The sequence below is a fragment of the Ovis canadensis genome, chromosome X (genome assembly GCF_042477335.2).
Source record: "Ovis canadensis isolate MfBH-ARS-UI-01 breed Bighorn chromosome X, ARS-UI_OviCan_v2, whole genome shotgun sequence".
Taxonomy (NCBI): domain Eukaryota; kingdom Metazoa; phylum Chordata; class Mammalia; order Artiodactyla; family Bovidae; genus Ovis; species Ovis canadensis.
The window spans coordinates 98,242,683-98,261,692 of NC_091727.1; the positions used below are offsets into that span (position 1 = coordinate 98,242,683).

Sequence of the window (19,010 nt, forward strand, 5' to 3'; positions counted from 1 at the left end):
GGGACTCTCAAGAGTCTTCTCCAGCACCACAATTCAAAAGCATCAGTTCTTCAATGCTCAGCCTTCTTCATGGTCCAACTCTCACATCCACACATAACTACTGGAAAAACCATGCCTTTGACTAGGTGGACCTTTGTTGGCAAAGTGATCTCTGCTTTTCAGTATGCTGTCTAGGTTTGTCATAGCTTTTCTTCCAAGAAGCAAGCGTCTTTTAATTATGCATCATAAGAGTCTTCATAAGGTAATACAGACTAGAAGAAACAATTAGAAGTGAGTATTTTTATGCTAGTTTTCCTGCCGAATGGGCAGTCATGTAGAAATGTAATAGACCAAGACGTATGAGATAAGTGCATAAACTTGAGGAAACTGAGCAAGGCCTTTGGAGACAATGATGTTTCTTTCCTCTGGGCACTATAAGGGCACTTTGTGAAAATGAAAGTCACTCAGTGGTGTCTGACTCTTTGTGACCCCTTGGACTATACAGTCCATGGAATTCTCCAGGCCAGAATACTGGAGTGGGTAGTCTTTCCCTTTTCCAGGGGATCTTCCCTACCCAGGGATCGAACCCAGGTCTCCCACATTGCGTGCGGATTCTTTACCAGCTGAGCCACCACGGAAGCCCAAGAATACTGGAGTGGGTACCCTATCCCTTCTGCAGCAGATCTTCCCAGCCCAGGAGTCAAACTGGAGTCTCCTGCATTGCAGGTGGATTCTTAACCAATTAAGCTATCAGGGAAGCCTCTTACATGAGGATTTTATGCCCTGCTTCTGACAAGGGAGGATGGAAGGTCAGTGACTTACCTGCTTTTACTGTTTTCTCTAACTCCTTCAGCTTAACATTTTCAATGTGCCCAAGAGTCCTGTTTAGGGGGAGCATGTCCTCAACTCCATCAAAAGCAGTAGAAATTTCTGGATTTGTTACAGTAGGAAAGGTAGTTATTTTCTACACTATTCATAAGGCTGAATTCCTACCATACCTAGCATCAGCTAGACCACTTCTCCTTTTAGAGGCCTTCCCTGACCTTCCAATCTCAACTAGCTTCTTCAGTATTACTCTCAAAGAGCGTTCTGTTCTTTTGCTTTATAGCAGGGATCACAATTTCTAGCTAGTTATTTATGTTTGAGAGTCCAGTCTCTGGCTATCCATGTGAGCCCAATCACATCTGCCTTGTTTACTCCTGAATACATGCAACTCAGCACGGCACATAGTAAGTGCTCCAAGAACATTCGTCAAATGGATGAATGAAGAGTAAATACCTTAAAGAAGACAATAAGGGAGAAAATTAGAGGACCTCGGGCAGAATCCTGTGGAACTCAAATGCTCAGTAAGAGGAAAAGGAGACTGAGAATGAGCAATCAAATATAGATAGGAGGAAAACCAGGAGAACAGGGTCTCAGAGAAGCCTATGGAAGAATGTCAAGAAGAGAATGATCACTGGCATCCAATGCTGCTAAAGAGTTGTGCGAAGTAATGACCAAGAAGCAGTCATTGAATGTAAAAATAAGGTTATTGATGATCTTAGTAAAAACAATTTTAGTGTTATGATGGAAATAAAGTTTGAATCGAGATTTCTAGTCAATATGTTGAACTATTAGAGAAGCCCCTATCCTTCCTTAAAAATGTACAAGGAGCAGATAAAATATAAGCTTGTCTTTGACAATACAAAAGTTCTAAATCCAAAAGAAAATTTCTAGGTGATAGAAACAAAGCAGCAATTCAAAGCCAAAGCACTGCAACAGTTGAAGCTAAATGGTCATCAAGAGTATCAGACCTGGATATATATCTTGGAGCTTAAGGTAAAGCCATGGTAAAGAATCTGCCTGCAATGCAGGAGACCCGGGTTCAGTCCCTGGATCAGGAAGATCCCCCTGGAGAAGGGAATGGCAACCCATTCCAGTATTCTTACCTGGATAGTTCCTGAGAATTCCAGAGAAGCCTGGTGGGCTATAGTCCATGGGGTCACAATGAGTCAAACACAACTGAGTGACTAACACACTCAGGTGAAGCCACAGCCCTGATACAGAGCCTTGAGCTTCCTTCATAAACCTAGGAACCAAAAGTCCATGCAGCTCATGATGAATCAGGACTCAGGACCTGGGATGCAGAATATAGGTGTAGTGTCCTCTCTGGGCCTAGAGTGTAAAAAATCAAAGCCCCACATCTTAATTTTTACTAACAAGCTGGGAAATTTAAAAACTGACTTTGATCCAGTGAAACCCAGAGAATGCTGGCAGAGAAAGAACACAAAATTGTAGAGATAGATAACTCTGCTTTCCAGGGTTCACATAGGACTTCTACAGAAAGGAACTCTCCTGTTGAAGGTGAGCCACTCAGATTTCCAGAGAAAGAAGGGAAATAAGCCATTGCAGGGGTGGTCAGAAGTGACAATAAACAAGGTAATCTATATTCCAGAAAAGTTGTGTAGTAAGGCAATATGGAAGAGACTTTAACATAAGCATCTTCAAAATGTTCAACAGGATGAAGGAAGGAGTAGAATCCATAAAGTATAAACAGCACATTATCAAAAAAATAGCAGACATATTAGAAAATATGAAACAGACATTATAAAAAGTATATATGTGTGTATATGTATATATATATATGTACAGTAAGCCCCCTACATATGAACAAGTGCCGTTCTGAGAGTGCATTCATAATCCAACTTGTTTGTAAGTCCAACAAAGTTAGTCTATGTCCCCAACTAACATAAGCAGTTATATAGTACTGTACTCTAATAGGTTTATAATACTTTACACACAAATACTACATAAAAAAAAAAAAAGTAAAACATTTTTAATCTTATAGTAAAGTACCTTGAAAAGTACAGTAGTACCAGCTACATCACTGCTGCTTCTGTGCTTGCTTCTGGACATGGGGCTTGAAATAAAGATATGATACTATTGTGCTCTATATGATACTGTGCAGTAGAGTACACAAAAGTACAAGCACTTGTACAGGATGCATGCATACGACAATGTATGCCAGACATGTGAGCTATCATGATTGGACCTGGAATGCACATTTGCACCTTTGAAAATTCTCAACTTGAAGGACTTACTATATACACATGCTTGTATGTATATACATATATAATTTTTAATATGCTATATATTTTATGCTACATAATGTATAATACAGTATTTGTGTGTGCATTGATGGAAGAAAAACAAAATCAATAGACAGACTAAATCTAAGGAGAGGGGATCAGTGAAGCACCCTGATTCTACAAAGTTAAATAGTTGGGATTAGGAAAGAGAAGGAAGAAAGGGAATGGAGGAGAGAATGAAGTCTCACGTACACCTAACAGAAGTTTCAGAAGAAGAATAGACAGCGATTTAAAGGGACACATTAGATGAAGAGTTGATGGCTAAATTTGAACCAAAACAATTGAATTGAACAATTTGAATTGAACCAAAACAATTGAACAATTGAAGGGGCATAAGAAGAGGAACACAATGAATAGGAATATTTTAAACATATTCAAATACCAACCAAATACTAGTTGTCCTCTAAAAGGGGTATTGAAATCTATAGAGAAGAATTGCTAAGAATACACACACACATACACACACACACACACACAATTTTATATGATAAAATTAGAGTGAATGGTGAACGTGAAGAAGGTAACTGTGTTGGTAAACACCATATTTTTTCATGAATCCTGGCCATGAAAGGTAAAAAACTTGAAGGAGAGCTGAATGAGCTTGTGTGACATGGAAATTTATGCAACGTGAATAGCAAAAGCAACACAGCGAGCTTCTGTGTACACTCACATGCACACATATTCATAGAGCTAGTAGGATAAAATGGCAGGGGACTTTGAAGTATAGTTGATTTATGATGTGTTAGTTTCTGCTGTACACCAAAGTGATTCAGTTATGCATATATGTGTGTGTGTGTATTCATTTTCATATTCTTTCCCATTATGGTTTATCACAAGATATTGAATATAGTGCCCTGTGCTATGTAGTAAGACCTTGTTTATCCATTCCATATGTAATAGTTTGCATTAGCTAGTCCCAAACTTAAAATCACAGTAAAAAGTGAAAGTGTTTAGTCACTCAGTTGGGTCCAACTTGTTGCGACCCCATGGAGCATAGCCCACCAGGCTCCTCTGTCCATGGAATTCTCCAGGCAAGAATACTGTGGTAGGTTGCCATTCCCCTCTCCAGGGGCTTTTCCTGACCCAGGGATCAAATCCGGGTCTCCTGCATTGGAAGCAGATTCTTTACCATCTGAGCCACCAATCACAGGGGACTTTTATTTTATTTTATAGTGATTTTTTACTAATTTATTTATTTTGAATTTATATTTACTAATTTAGATTGGATTCTGTCAGCCAGGATGTATGTATGTATGAATGTGTGTGTGTGTGTGTGTGTGTTGATTTGCTACTGATGTATATTTGCTACATCATTATTTTTCAACTATAAAAGATTTATTTAACATCATCTTTCCTACAACTTTTGAAAAGCAAAAGAAAAAATGGTGAGAAGGACTGAGAGGACAGTTTTAAAGTGAATACATCAGCATTATGAAGAATTCCTTACATTTTCATGTTTTTCCTCATTCATCTCAAGTAGATGAAGTTTTCATCGTGGAGTGTGAGATCACAAATCAGTGTTTAGGAACTACTGCTTTAGATGCTGCCTTTAAGGGCATATAAAAGTTTTATCACTTTATATGGTAACATCACAGAAGATGATTTTATAAATTCAGAAAACACTGAAGCATCATTAAAATGTGACTTTAATCATGACCTCATGCATTGGGGACTTTTAAATTGAGGGATTCTCCAAAGGTCTTAGTTCTCTTGAAGCCATTCAGGCAGCCTGTTCTGTCATTTAAAATGTCACCACTAGAGGTGCTCTTTTGTCTTGAGAGTATAATATTGCCTGCATAAAATCTTTATTAGAATGAGCCACTTGCCGGGGAGTGGGGGTCATGAGAACATTGCTAGTAATCATTAATCCAGCACTGATGAGAGGAGCTGTCTTATTGGAAAGCGGTGACCCAGGGATGTGATATGGGAAAGGACAATATTAATGAAGGAATAGAATTAGGACAACCTGGATCCTAAAGTCTTATCTGTAAGAGCTGGCTCTTGTGGAACCTCTAAAGGACGGCGGGCATGTGGGCTGCGATGTTGGCTTTACTGCATTGTCTGCAGCCTGTCTGGAGTGTACACACACACACACACACACACACACACACAGTATGTTGTTTTGGTTCTTACAGTGAAATGGGGCACTGTTGTTTCCCTTGACAATTCTAAGTAGATTTTTTTCAGACCAAAGTATACCAAGATTATGATAGAGAAAGTAGGCACTGGCATTTTAGCAGCAGGAAGAGGAATGACTAAGTAGGAAGATTTTTTTCTAATATGTTTACAATATATTCAAACAGTAACCAAATAATAGTTGTCCCTCTCCAATAGGAATATTGACATCTACAAGAAGAATTACTAGGATTATCTGGCTGGGACAGTCATTTCCCTATAATCTTTAATTCATTAGATTACAGTTTTATCATCATCATCATAAAATTATTTAATAACTGCCCATATGCAAATCTCTGATCATTAAGCTAACCCGTTATTGCAGGAGGAGAATGTGTGACTCACTGTGGTATACATGCCAATTTAATTTTCATTTTGATGGGCATCTTCCCAAGGGGATTACTTCTACTAAGCCCTCTGCTGATGGAAGTTGTAAATCGATAAGCTACTGTACACTTGAACATCACTGTTGACAACACTATGTGGAACACAATCAGTGGGAAAGGGAAGACAGTTGCTTACAAGCAAGAAATAAACAACTCACAAACATCTATCAGAACCTCCACATAACAAATTTTATTTTTCCCGATCCCCAGAATGCCTAATAACCATACCTATAATCAATACTTCACAGAAAAGTACACTCCTGAAGAATGCTTACAATAAGGGATCAACTTGTTGCCAAGGGATTCAAAGTGTAGGGGTATAAAAATTCAAGATTGTGCTCTTTAACAAGTGGTGCTGGGAAAACTGGTTAACCACTTGTAAAAGAATGAAACCAAAACACTTTCTAACACCATACACAACAATTAACTCAAAATGGATTAAAGATTTAAATGTAAGACCAGAAACAATAAAAATCCTAGAGGAAAACATAGGCAAAACACTCTCTGACATAAATCATAGCAGGATCCTCTATGACCCACCTCCCAGAGTAACGAAAATAAAAGCAAAAACAAACAAATGGGACCTAATTAAACTTAAAAGCTTTTGCACAACAAAGGAAACTATAAGAAAGGTGAAAAGACAGCCTTCAGAATGGGAGAAAATAATAGCAAATGAAGCAACTGACAAAGAATTAATCTCCAAAATATACAAGCAACTCCTGCAGCTCAATCCCAGAAAAATAAACGACCCAATCAAAAAGTGGGCCAAAGAACTAAACAGACATTTCTCCAAAGAAGACATACAGATGGCTAACAAACACATGAAAAAATGCTCAACACCACTCATTATCAGAGAAATGCAAATCAAAACCACAATGAGGTACCATTTCACGCCAGTCAGAATGGCTGCAATCCAAAAGTCTACTAGAAATAAATGCTGGAGAGGGTGTGGAGAAAAGGGAACCCTCTTACACTGTTGGTGGGAATGCAAACTAGTACAGCCACTATGGAGAACAGTGTGGAGATTCCTTAAAAAACTGGAAATAGAACTGCCTTATGACCCAGCAATCCCACTGCTGGGCATACACACCAAGAAAACCAGAATTGAAAGAGACACGTGTACCCCAGTGTTCATTGCAGCACTGTTTATAATAGCCAAGACATGGAAGCAACCTAGACGTCCATCAGCAGACAAATGGATGAGAAAGCTGTGGTACACATACACAATGGAGTATTACTCAGCCATTAAAAAGAATGTATTTGAATCAGTTCTAATGAGGTGGATGAAACTGAAGCCTATTATACAGAGTGAAGTAAGCCAGAAAGAAAAACACCAAAACAGTATACTAACGCATATATATGGAATTTAGAAATACGGTAACAATGACCCTGTATGCGAGACAGCAAAAGAGACACAGATGTAAAGAACAGACTTTTGGTCTATGTGGGAGAAGGTGAGGGTGGGATGATTTGAGAGAATAACATTGAAACATGTGTATTATCATATGTGAAATAGATCGCCAGTCCAGGTTCAATGCATGAGACAGGGTGCTCAGGGCCAGTGCACTGGGATGACCTTGAGGGATGGGATGGGAGGGAGGTGGGAGGGGGGTTCAGGATGGGGAACACATGTACACCCATGGCTGATTCATGTCAATGTGTGGCAAAAACCACTACAATATTGTAAAGTAATTAGCTTCCAATTAAAATAAATAAATAAAGTGTTTTAAAAATTCAAGATTGTGTAAATCCTCTCACCTCAGGGTAAGTAATGTATCCTGGTAATAATTCAGCAGCAAGAGTCAGTTAAACCCAGGTCTGAAATCTGGCTTTACCCAGTTTCGTTCCCCAACTCCCTAGCTCTTTCTCATCCTTCAGAATTCATCCTCCAAAGTGTTTTTTTTTTTTTTTTTCCTGAAGCTGACCTCTCCTGCCCAGAGTTAGCTGTGCCTTCTTTTGTGTGCTCCCAACACTTTGAACATTTGGTCCCACTCTTACTGTGCTTAATCACATTTGGTTTTAGTCTCTTTATTTCTCTTTCTCCTCCACTTGAGGCCAAGGACAGTCTCTGAAGAGACAATAGAGCCCTTTTAAGATCATGGGGTGTAAGTCATTCAGAATGCATGGATTTGAATCCATTACTTCCTACCTGAATGAACTCAGTAAACTCTCTTTTCCTCAGTTTTTTCATCTGTAGAATGAGGATAAGCTCAGAAGGTTGCTGTAAGTTTTAAATGAGTAAATAAGGACAAGGTACTTAGATAATGCCAGGGATATAGTTCAGTTCAGTTCAGTTGCTCAGTCGTGTCCAACTTTTTGTGACCCCATGGACTGCAGCATGCCAGGCTTCCCTGTCCTTCACTATCTCCTGGAGTTTGCTCAAACTCATGCCTATCTAGTCGGTGATGCCTTCCAACTATCTCATCCTCTGTCATCCCCTTCTCGTGCCTTCAATCTTTCCCAGCATCGGGGTCTTCTCTAATGAGTCAGCTCTTCGCATCAGGTAGCCAAAGTATTGGAGCTTCAGCTTCATCATCAGTCCTTCCAATGAATATTCAGGATTGATTTCCTTTAGGATGGACTGGTTTGATATAGTTGATCCTCGGTAAATTGTTGTTGTCTTTTAGTGGCTAAGTCATGTCTGACTCTTCTGCAACCCCATGAACTGTAGCCGACCAGGCTTCTCTGTCCATGGGATTTCCCAGACAAGAATACTGGAGTAGGTTGCCATTTCCTCTTCCAGGGGATCTTCTTGACCCAGGGATGTAGCTGTTTTTACCTTTGCATCTTTCAGGTACCTTTTCATCCCTTCAGGGTGTAGCTCGGTACATGGCAAATGGTTCTCAGTAAATTTTAAATCAAGGAATGAACAATTTGGTCCAGGACAAATTCATTTCACTTATCTCACATCGCTTCTCTAAAATGAGATTGTTAATTGAGCATCAAGGCCCCTGTTATGAAATCAGGTTCTAAAGTTACTTGAGGTCTTCAGTGGTTACAGGAGAAATTAGTAAATAATTTCAATCTCTTGATTGTTTGTCAGAAGGGAAACGTTAGAGCAAATTAGTTAGAATGGATCTAGAGGAACCCCTGATTGCAAAAGAATAGTCATGGGCGTCAGAGCATGGAAGTGAATACATTGTGTGTAATATTTTTCTCTCTTTTGGCTGAACTCAAGCTTCCTGTAGCTGAAAGCAGATGGCACAAAAAAGCTTACAGTGTGCAAAGCCAGTTCCAGTTTTCCCTGTAAAAAAAGAACTGAGCGAATTGGGAGTCACTTTAACTTCTCATCTCTGCTACGAAGGGGTGAAGATCAAGTCCAGGAAATGTTATGTATCATAGCATTCCAAACCTCAGATGATGTGAGTCAGACCAGGTCCTGTGCTCAAAGTACTCCCCAGGCTGAGAAACGCAGAATAACATCAAGCAGTGATTTATAATCATTGAATTTATTTATTTTTGGCTGAGCTGGATCTTTGTTGCTGTGCGTGGGCTTTCTCTAGTTGTGGAGAGAGGGGGCTACTTTGTCACTGTGGTGCATGGGCTCCTAGTTGTGGTGGCTTCTCTTGTTGCAGAGCACATGCTCAGTAGTTGTAGCTTGTGGGCTCATGAGCGAGACCAGGGATCAAACCTGTGTCCCCTGCATTTGCAGGTGGATTCTTTAACCTCTGGACCACCAGGAAAGTCCTAATCATTGAATTTTAGTGAGAAAGGTAGTGAAGTTTTCTTTAAATATCACTCTAAGAAGCTATTATTCAAAGTGTATGAACTATGCTAATAACTATGCATAGGTCATATCTATTCTTGTTTGTTTCATAATTCACTTTTGTTTAAAAAAAGAAAAAACATGTGAGTTGAAAATCATGCTGTATTTCATCTTTTCCTGTTACCCAAGCCAAAAGATAGTCATATCAAGCACCACTGTTCAGCAACCTAAATTTCAAACCCAATGCCAAGAAGAAAAGGTCTGGCCTTGTAAACGTAACATTGTATTGTCTGAAAATCCTTAGTTTAAATATGAGCTCTGCCAGCTATGTAAAGGCTGGGAAACCATAGATGCAAGTCTCACTAGACTTCCCTTTCTCATCTGTAAGTGGCAGTTTTGATAACACTTGACAAGCTCTTGTAGGGATTAAGAACAATACTGATGTCACATCACTTGTTGTTGTTCAGTTGCTCAGTTGTGTTCGACTCCCTGAGACCACATGAGCTGCAGCATGCCAGGCTTTCCTGTCCTTCACTATCTCCCTGAGTTTGCTCAGTCTCATGTCCATTGAGTCAGTGACGCCATCCAACCATCTCATCCACTGTCATCCCATTCTCCTCTTGCCTTCAATCTGTCTCAGCATCAGGGTCTTTCCCAGTGAGTCAGCTCTTCGCATCAGGTGGCCACAGTATTGAAGCTTCAGCTTCAGCATGAGCCCTTCTAATTCAAGGTTGATTTCCTTTAGGATTGACTGGTTTCATTTCCCTATTGTCCAAGGGACTCTCAAGAGTCTTCTGTGGCACCATACTTCGAAAGCATCAATTCTTCAGCACTTGGCCTTCTTTATGGTCCAGCTCTCACATCCATACATGATTACTGAAAAAAACCCATAGCTTTGACTATATGGACCTTTGTAAGAAAAGTGATGTCTCAGCTTTTTAATACACTGTCTAGATTTGTCATAGCTTTTCTTCTAAGGAGCAAATGTCTTTTAATTTTGTGGCTGCAGTCACCATCTGCAGTGATTTTGGAGTCCAAGAAAATGAAATCTGACACTGTTTCCACTTTTTGCCCATCTGTTTGTCATCCACTTAACAAGTTGTTTATCCAATTATAACAATAGTATTTATTGTTATCACCATTTGAAACCCCAATTTAGGGCGGGGGAAACAACCCAAAACCAAAACATGAATGAACAACAACTAAAGCAGTGTGGAGGGTTTAAAAATCCTCTAAGGCATCTGAATGGTTCTCAGGTGGATCACTGACCTGGCTTTTGTCCCCTTCTTAGAATCTGATGGATACCATCCCCCCCAAATTCAGTCGGTTCTCCTGCCCATGTTCTGGCTGCTGTCAGTAAAGAGATGTGTTAAGACTTAATCATGAGAGAGCACTGAAGTAGTTTCTCATTACCTCTCTGCTCCTGTAAAAGATGGCAACTCTTGATAGGAAGTTGATGGAAACAATATCATTGGCAAATAGGAATCCATCCAGAGTTCCTTATCAGTTCAGTTCAGTCCCTCAGTCATGTCTGACTCTTTGTGACCCCATGGACTGCAGCACACCAGGCTTCGCTGTCCATCACCAACTCCCAGAGCTTACTCCAGCTCATGTCCATCGAGTCAGTGATGCCATCCAAACATCTCATCCTCTGTCACCCACTTCTCCTGCTTGCAATCTTTCGCAGCATCAGGGTCTTTTCCAATGAGTCAATTCTTCGCATCTGGTGGCCAAAGTATTGGAGTTTCAACTTTAGCATCTGTCCTCCCAATGAATATTCAGAACTGATTTCCTTTAGGATTGACTGGTTTGATCTCCCTGCAGTCCAAGGGATTCTCAAGAGTCTTCCTCAACAACACAGTTCAAAAACATCAATTCTTCAGAGCTCAGCTTTCTTTATAGTCCAACTCTCACATCCATACATGACTACTGGAAAAACCATAGCTTTGACTAGACTAGACAAAATCATAGCTTTAACTAGACTAGAGTTCCTTATGTTGGTTGTGAATCCTGCCCCACCCTCCCACCCCAGCCTCGCCCCAGGCTAGGTAACAGGGAAGGTTAGATCATTTGCAAACACAATATTCCCTTCCTTGCATCTGAAGTTTAGATCACTTTGCTCCAGAAATCCTATTTCCTGAAACAGCTTAGCTCCAGAAAAATGACTGATTGTTGGCTTCTGGCTCAAATCCTCCCATTATTTTTTCCCCAGCTTTTCATTTAGATTACTTAGTTCACTGGGCAAGAAATGAACCCCATGCTACAGATATTTTGCCTCTGAGTTTTGCGCATTTCTTGTCTGCCCTACGTGTTTCATCATAGAAACATCTCATTTATATTTGTTAGTCACCAGTCAGTTCATAAAATAGCAACTATTCCTTCAAGATCTTCAAATATGATTGAACAAAACTAAATTGATTTCAGAGAAGCTGGTGTCGTTGCTGGCTCAGGACACTGTATCACCACTGGGGCAAACCATTTGGTTGAGAATAGATGTATTGTATCTACCAAGCATTAACCACACGTTGCATGAGAGAAACTTTAGAAAATGGATGTGACTGCCTTGACCCGAGTGCTCCAAGATCACTCAATATGGTCTTCCAAAGGCAAAGCTACTAGGAGTCTCCAAGCTCCATCAGACAGAACCATACGCTTTCTCAGTAATGGTGTTGCTACCCTTTTCCTCATGACTCTTGGTTGCAGGTCATAAGTATGTGAATAATGTGTGCGTTCATGTTCAGTCGCTAAGTCATGTCCTACTCCTTGCAATCTCATTGACTGTAGCCTACCAGGCTTCCCTGTCCATGGGATTTCCCAGGCAGGAATACTGGAATGGGTTGCCATTTCCATCTCCAGGGGATCTTCTTGACTCAGAGAAGGAACCTGCACCTACTGCTTGGCAGGTGTACTCTTTACCACTGTGCCAACTGGGAAGATATGTGAATAGCTGCTGCTGCTGCTGCTAAGTCGCTTCAGTCGTGTCCGACTCTGTGTGACCCCATAGATGGCAGCCCATGAGGCTCCCCCATCCCTGGTATTCTCCAGGCAAGAACACTGGAGTGGGTTTCCATTTCCTTCTCCAATGCATGAAAGTGAAAAGTGAAAGTGAAGTCGCTTAGTTGTGTCCGACTCTTAGCGACCCCATGGACTGCAGCCCACCAGGCTCTTCCGTCCTTGGGATTTTCCAGGCAAGAGTACTGGAGTGGGGTACCATTGCCTTCTCTGCATGTGAATAGAGCATAGTTTTGAATCACAGAATGAGAGCCTTGAGCCCACATATCCACTAAGGTAGAAAAAAAGGTTTCCATTGGAGTAATAAAATCTTCTATCAAAAAATCTGCCAATTTTCAACTATGGTATTGGACACCCCTGCTGAAAAGAGTGTTTTCCTTGTACAAAACTTCAATCCCCACATATTGAAGCTTAAGCTCATTTTCTAGTGATCCTTCCTCTCTCCTAATCCTCAAGGAAGAAAGGTCCATCTCAGTCATCCGGTATTTTTCTACAGGTTTTCTTAATTAAAATGACTAAGCAGATATTCGATAAAGGACAGAAATGGTATGTACCTAACAGAAGCAGAAGATATTAAGAAGAGGTGGCAAGAATATAAAGAAGAACTGTACAAAAAGATCTTCATGACCAAGATAATCACGATGGTGTGATAACTCACCTAGAGCCAGACATCCTGGAATGTGAAGTCAAGTGGGCCTTAGAAAGCATCACTACGAACAAAGCTAGTGGAGGTGATGGAATTCCAGTTGAGCTATTTCAAATCCTGAAAGATGATGCTGTGAAAGTGCCACACTCAATATGCCAGCAAATTTGGAAAACTCAGCAGTGTCCACAGGAAAAAGGTCAGTTTTCATTCCAATCCCAAAGAAAGGCAATGCCAAAGAATACTCAAACTACCGCACAATTGCACTCATCTCACACACTAGTAAAGTAATGGTCAAAATTCTCAGAGAGATGACCCAGAGAGATGTTGTGGGGAGGGAGGTGGGAGGGGGGTTCATGTTTGGGAACGCATGTAAGAATTAAAGATTTTAAAATTTAAATAAATAAATAAATTAAAAAAAAATTCTCCAAGCCAGTCTTCAGCAATACATGCACCGTGAACTTCCAGATGTTCAAGCTGGTTTTAGAAAAGGCAGAAGAACCAGAGATCAAATTGCCAACATCCACTGTATCATGGAAAAAGCAACAGAGTTCCAGAAAAACATCTATTTCTGCTTTATTGACTATGCCAAAACCTTTGACTGTATGGATTACAATAAACTGTGGAAAATTCTGAAAGAGATGGGAATTGCAGATGACCTGACCTGCCTCTTGAGAAATCTGTATGCAGGTCAGGAAGCAACAGTTAGAACTGGACATGGAACAACAGACTGGTTCCAAATAGGAAAAGGAGTACGTCAAGGCTGTATATTGTCACCCTGCTTATTTAACTAATATGCAGAGTACATCATGAGAAACGCTGGACTGAAAGAAACACAAGCTGGAATCAAGATTTCCAGGAGAAATATCAATAACCTCAGATATGCAGATGACACCACCCTTATGGCAGAAAGTGAAGAGGAACTAAAGAGCCTCTTGATGAAAGTGAAAGAGGAGAGTGAAAAAGTTGGCTTAAAGCTCAACATTCAGAAAACGAACATCATGGCATCTGGTCCCATCACTTAATGGGAAATAGATGGAGAAACAGTGGAAACAGTGTCAGATTTTATTTTGGGGGGCTCCAAAATCATTGCAGATGGTGACTGCAGCCATGAAATTAAAAGACGCTTACTCCTTGGAAGGAACGTTACGACCAACCTAGATAGCATATTGAAAAGCAGAGACATTACTTTGCCAACAAAGATCCCTCTAGTCAAGGCTATGGTTTTTCCAGTGGTCATATATGGATGTGAAAGTTAGATTGTGAAGAAAGCTGAGTGCTGAAGAATTGATGCTTTTGAACTGTGGTGTTGGAGAAGACTCTTGAGAGTCCCTTGGACTGTAAGGAGATCCAACCCGTCCGTTCTAAAGGAGATCAGTCCTGGGTGTTCATTGGAAGGACTGATGCTAAAGCTGAAACTCCAATACTTTGGCCACTTCACGTGAAGAGTTAACTCATTGGAAAAGACTCTGATGCTGGGAGGGATTGGAAGCAGGAGGAGAAGGGGACGACCCAGGATGAGATGGCTGGATGGCATCATCGACTCGATGGACATGAGTTTGAGTGAACTCCGGGAGTTGGTGATGGACAGGGAGGCCTGGCCTGTTGCGATTCATGGGGTGGCAAAGAGTCGGACATGACTGAGCGACTGAACTGAACTGAAGCAAATATTCAGAGGCCTTGAACCCTTGATGTTGCTGCTGCTATGGTTAATTAAATGGGAAAGAGTGGAATTCATAGGTACGATTAATTCCATCAGGATTCTTTATGGTTTTAAAGTTCATAAATTATGAAACATTGAAATTTTTATGGGTTATAGGATTTTTCTTCATAAGGATCAGAATCAATTAGTGTGTTCCCCACTGATTTTATTTATCTCATCTTTTTTTATTTAAATATAAACCAGAGGTAGGTTCAGTACGTTTTACAGCTTAAATATTTAGAGAATGATCTCAGAAATAGGACACAATGAAGACCAACCCAACTAGTCTAGAGCAGCACAAGCCTAGGGTTCCCTGGCTTTTCATTCTGAATGGGTATCAGGAGAGCCAATCAGTTGCCAAAAAATTGATTCTGTAGACCTTTTATTTCCAAAACAGAATTCCCCCAAATGATCTGACTAGGAGAGACTCTATGCCAGCTAGTAAATGTGTCATGTTATGTTACAGAATACAGTAGTCACTCTTTCTGTCTCTAGAATTCCAGTGTGATATTGACAAGATTCCCTTAAATCATATTTTTCTTTCTGCTTGGAATTATGTGGCAAGAGCTTTTGCTAATGGTTTTTCTCTAATCTCCTCATTTGTATTTTTATCCTGTCGTTTCTCTGGGCCTTTGGATATAATTAAATAGAACACAAAAAGTGGTACTTGCTACTCAGTCTCTTCAATATCCCCTCTGCTGCTCTAGTCAGTTACTGGCAGGATACCAGTGTTGCTGGCCCTGGTTCACTTGAATCCACCTCCCACTCCCAGCGCGCTTCCTTTGAGTTCATCATCAGTCCTTGACCTGGTAACTTGTCACTCAGATGTTTTGACGGACTGTTAGTGAAGGTGCAGAGCCAACCAGCAAGAGGCTCTGATTATGTTTATCTTCACAGAAGAAGGGTGTTTGAAATCTTTTCTGAGTTTCAGAAAGACAGCCAATTCCTTCCTGCACAAAGTACTGAGGCTGCTCCTGATTAGGCTGTCTCAATTCTCTCCTTTTTACTCATCACAGTCACATCTGTTTGGGTTTCTGTCTCTCTCCTAGAGATGCCTCTTGAGAGCAGGTCCCCTCAGCTTCTTTCCAGCTCCTCTGAGTCCTGCCAAAAGAGACTGGCAGACCACGATCAGCCTTCTCTGCTCCAATAGCTCCCATACCTCTCCCTGAAAACAATACTACAGCCTGCCTCTCAAGTGAACCCAGGAGGAATGGAGCCAAAGAGACTTTCAGATTTTTCTTTGGGGTTCCCATGTAGAGTTTATATTCTAATGCGATGGGAAGAGAAAGGGCAGAGGGCAAATATGAAGAGAGCATGATGAAAAGGCAGGAGGAATAGAGGCACAGGTGCAAAAATCATAGGCTCCCAGAGTCAAGAAGACTTTCTAAAACATCTCATCCCAAGGTTTTCAAATGTTTTGTTTTCAGCAGTGTCATCTTTTTTATTTATTTTTTTGGTAAGAAATCATACGTATGAGTTCCAGTATATAAAAGTGAGGAAAGCGGAAGTGTTACAATTGAAACACAGGTGAGGGAGCTTACATCCTTCTACTCTCTGGGTTCTGCAGGATACAACTGGAAAGCCATCTATCATGTTTCAAGGATGACTTTAAAGATGGGAAAACTGAAGCCCCAAGAGGGGAAATGACATGATAAAGATCACACAGTGGTAGAGATTCAGACCTGTGCCTCCTGTCACTCAGGCTAGAACTCTCTGTGAGTTGACTTGGAGAAAGGAGCCAAGAATTCTTTCTTCCTGAATCAGATGAAGGAGAGAGCCTGGTGGAAAGTGCAGTGAGTATCAAAGGTCTGGGAGGAGTTGCGATGAGTAGGGCCACCTAGCATAGAGGAGTTGTGAGCCTTGGAGATAAGCAGGAAGAATTGAAACTCTGGATCTGTAGGAGATCTAGGAAGTTCCCCAACAAGGGTGCAGGGTGAACTGGTAGGAACAGAGCAAGACAGGAGAAAAGGGCACATTGGAAGTAAGTGTCAAAGGAAAGGGCTTCCCAGGTGGCTCAGTGGTAAAGAATCCGCCTACTAATGCAGGAGATTCAAGAGATATGGATTTGATCCCTGGGTTGGGAAGATCCCCTGAAAGAGGAAATGGCAACCCACTCCAGTATTCTTGCCTGGAGAACCCCACAGACAGAGGAGCCTGGCAGGCTACAGTCCATAGTGTCACAGAGAGTCAGACACAACTGAGCAACTGAGCATGCATATACATTAAAGGAAAGTCCTTGATTCATCCTTCCACTGAAATGCCACGCTGCTGGTCTGGGATGTCAGTGAGACAGAAAGGAAAGGCAAAATATGCTTCTCTAGGGTGACCTGCAAGTCTTTCTTTCATTATTGCCTTCTCAAGATGAATGAGTTTTTAGCACAGGTCTCCTCTGAGGATTTCATTGTTGTATTCACACACTTCTCTGAGAGCACCTGAGAAAGACACAGGAGAGTTAGGAAAGGATGAAAAGCTCTGCTCCATTAATGGTTAAAGTGATTGTACAACACAATTTGGACTCAAAGTGAAAATGGGTTTCCTTCAGTCCCTCCCCGACTCCACTTCCCCCAACACCCTCCTCCCTTGCCATGATCCCTCTCCAGTGACAGCCCTCAGATTCTCTTATTGGAAGTGAGAGCATGCATGTGGTCTGTAGACAGATCACAAAGAGTTAGAGACCCTTATGTCTGGTCTTACCTATCACATGTCATTTGTTTTCCTGTCCATGGAGTTGAAAGGATAAAGGGAGGATAAAAATCAGCAGAAGTACATTTTATGGGCTGACAGGGACATGGGACAGGGAGAGACTCTGGTTCCCCTTATACCTCTCATTTTTCAAGAGAGGTTAGAGCAAGATATATATATATATATATATATATATATATATATATATATATATATATATATAAATACCCAGAGAATTATCTGGTTGTCAGCTTTGACCCAGTGGTTTCATGTGTTCATAGCATAGAGTTTAATTCTCTAATTAATATGTTTAAAACAAGCCTGGGGTGGTGGGTAGGAGTCAGGAAAAGAGTTGATGTATTTACATGTTTGTGTTTGAGTCTCTGTAATGGTGCGCCGCTTCTCTTCATTATATATCTCTGAAGTCTTCTCTACATCTGTTTACCTCAAATCCCACCTAAAAATACCTTGTGAGTGACGTTCAGACAAGCAAACAGTGAGTGCTGACCCGGTGGAGAAGCAGTGGGAAGAGCCTGGGAAAGCCTTCATTATTTTCTCAGTACCATTCCCTTACTCTTCCCAAGTTCTGTCCCTTGTCTGAATCAGGACTCTGTTTTTCTTTAGCTTTGTCATGCCTGCTTTGGTGCAAGGTCCCAGGAAAGAAACAAGAGGAAAAAAAGGTGGGTTTGTGGTGGTGGGGGGCTGGGGGTGGGGGTGGATTCTTGAAGGCAGTACACAGTAGAAGGTAAAAGCATGCACAATGAGTAGGAACCTCCTAACTGTCATCCCACAACCCAAATATTTGGTCCTGGTCAGAGCTGCTTTCAACCCCTCTTTGGGGGAGATTATTTCCCTTCATTGTAGTTGGAATTTAAATCAAATACCTTCTGAGCCAGGAAACATCTTTGTACCCTTCAGAATCAGTATCAATCAGTCACTTGTCAATTATTTTTAATAAACTTTTCCTGAGCTTAAACTATGTGACAGAAAACGTGCCAGGGGATGGGAGTATAGTGGTGACCAAAACCCAGTCCCAACTTTTAAGGCATTCAGAGTCCTGAGGGAGCAGCCCAGGGTTTTTTTCCCCATGAATTAAAGTCTAAAGATACTTCAGTGGACGCGAGATGCTAAAACTTTTCTGCCTTGTCCTCCCTTTTCTCTTGGGAAAACAGAAAGCACAAAAGAGCAGTAGACTAACCTGCAAGAAATTTCCGACTGTTCGGCATCATTGTCCGGTGTCTATCCATTTCAGTCACTGCAACCTTCAGGCCAATGCACTTCAGCAGACACAGTTGTGCTTCCCATAGGGCAAGAGACATTTCAAGATGGGGGAACGGTGGAAGGGAGGTGGCAGCAGCTTACCCGGTGGAGCAGTGTAATTTACAGAAGGTTCAAGAGGTGTAACTCTGACGGGCTAAAAGTAAGAAGCCTGAAAGATTTCAGTTTCTTAGTTGAGGCTCAGGCCCAAGAGCTCAGGAAAGGACCAGAGCCTGGGCATTTGGTTTTGCATCTACAGCAGTTCTGAAAAGAGCTGGAGGTCTAGTCGACAGAACAGTAGTGATAGCTCCATGTCAGAGCCGACCTACTGTTGAGGGGC

General features: G+C 41.2%; 1 protein-coding gene across 6 annotated transcripts in view; it reads left to right on the forward strand.

Annotated features, from left to right (window-relative positions):
* FGF13 (fibroblast growth factor 13) overlaps window positions 1–19,010 on the forward strand; it is a 581,564-nt gene that overhangs the window by 489,953 nt on the left and 72,601 nt on the right. The window lies entirely within an intron of this gene.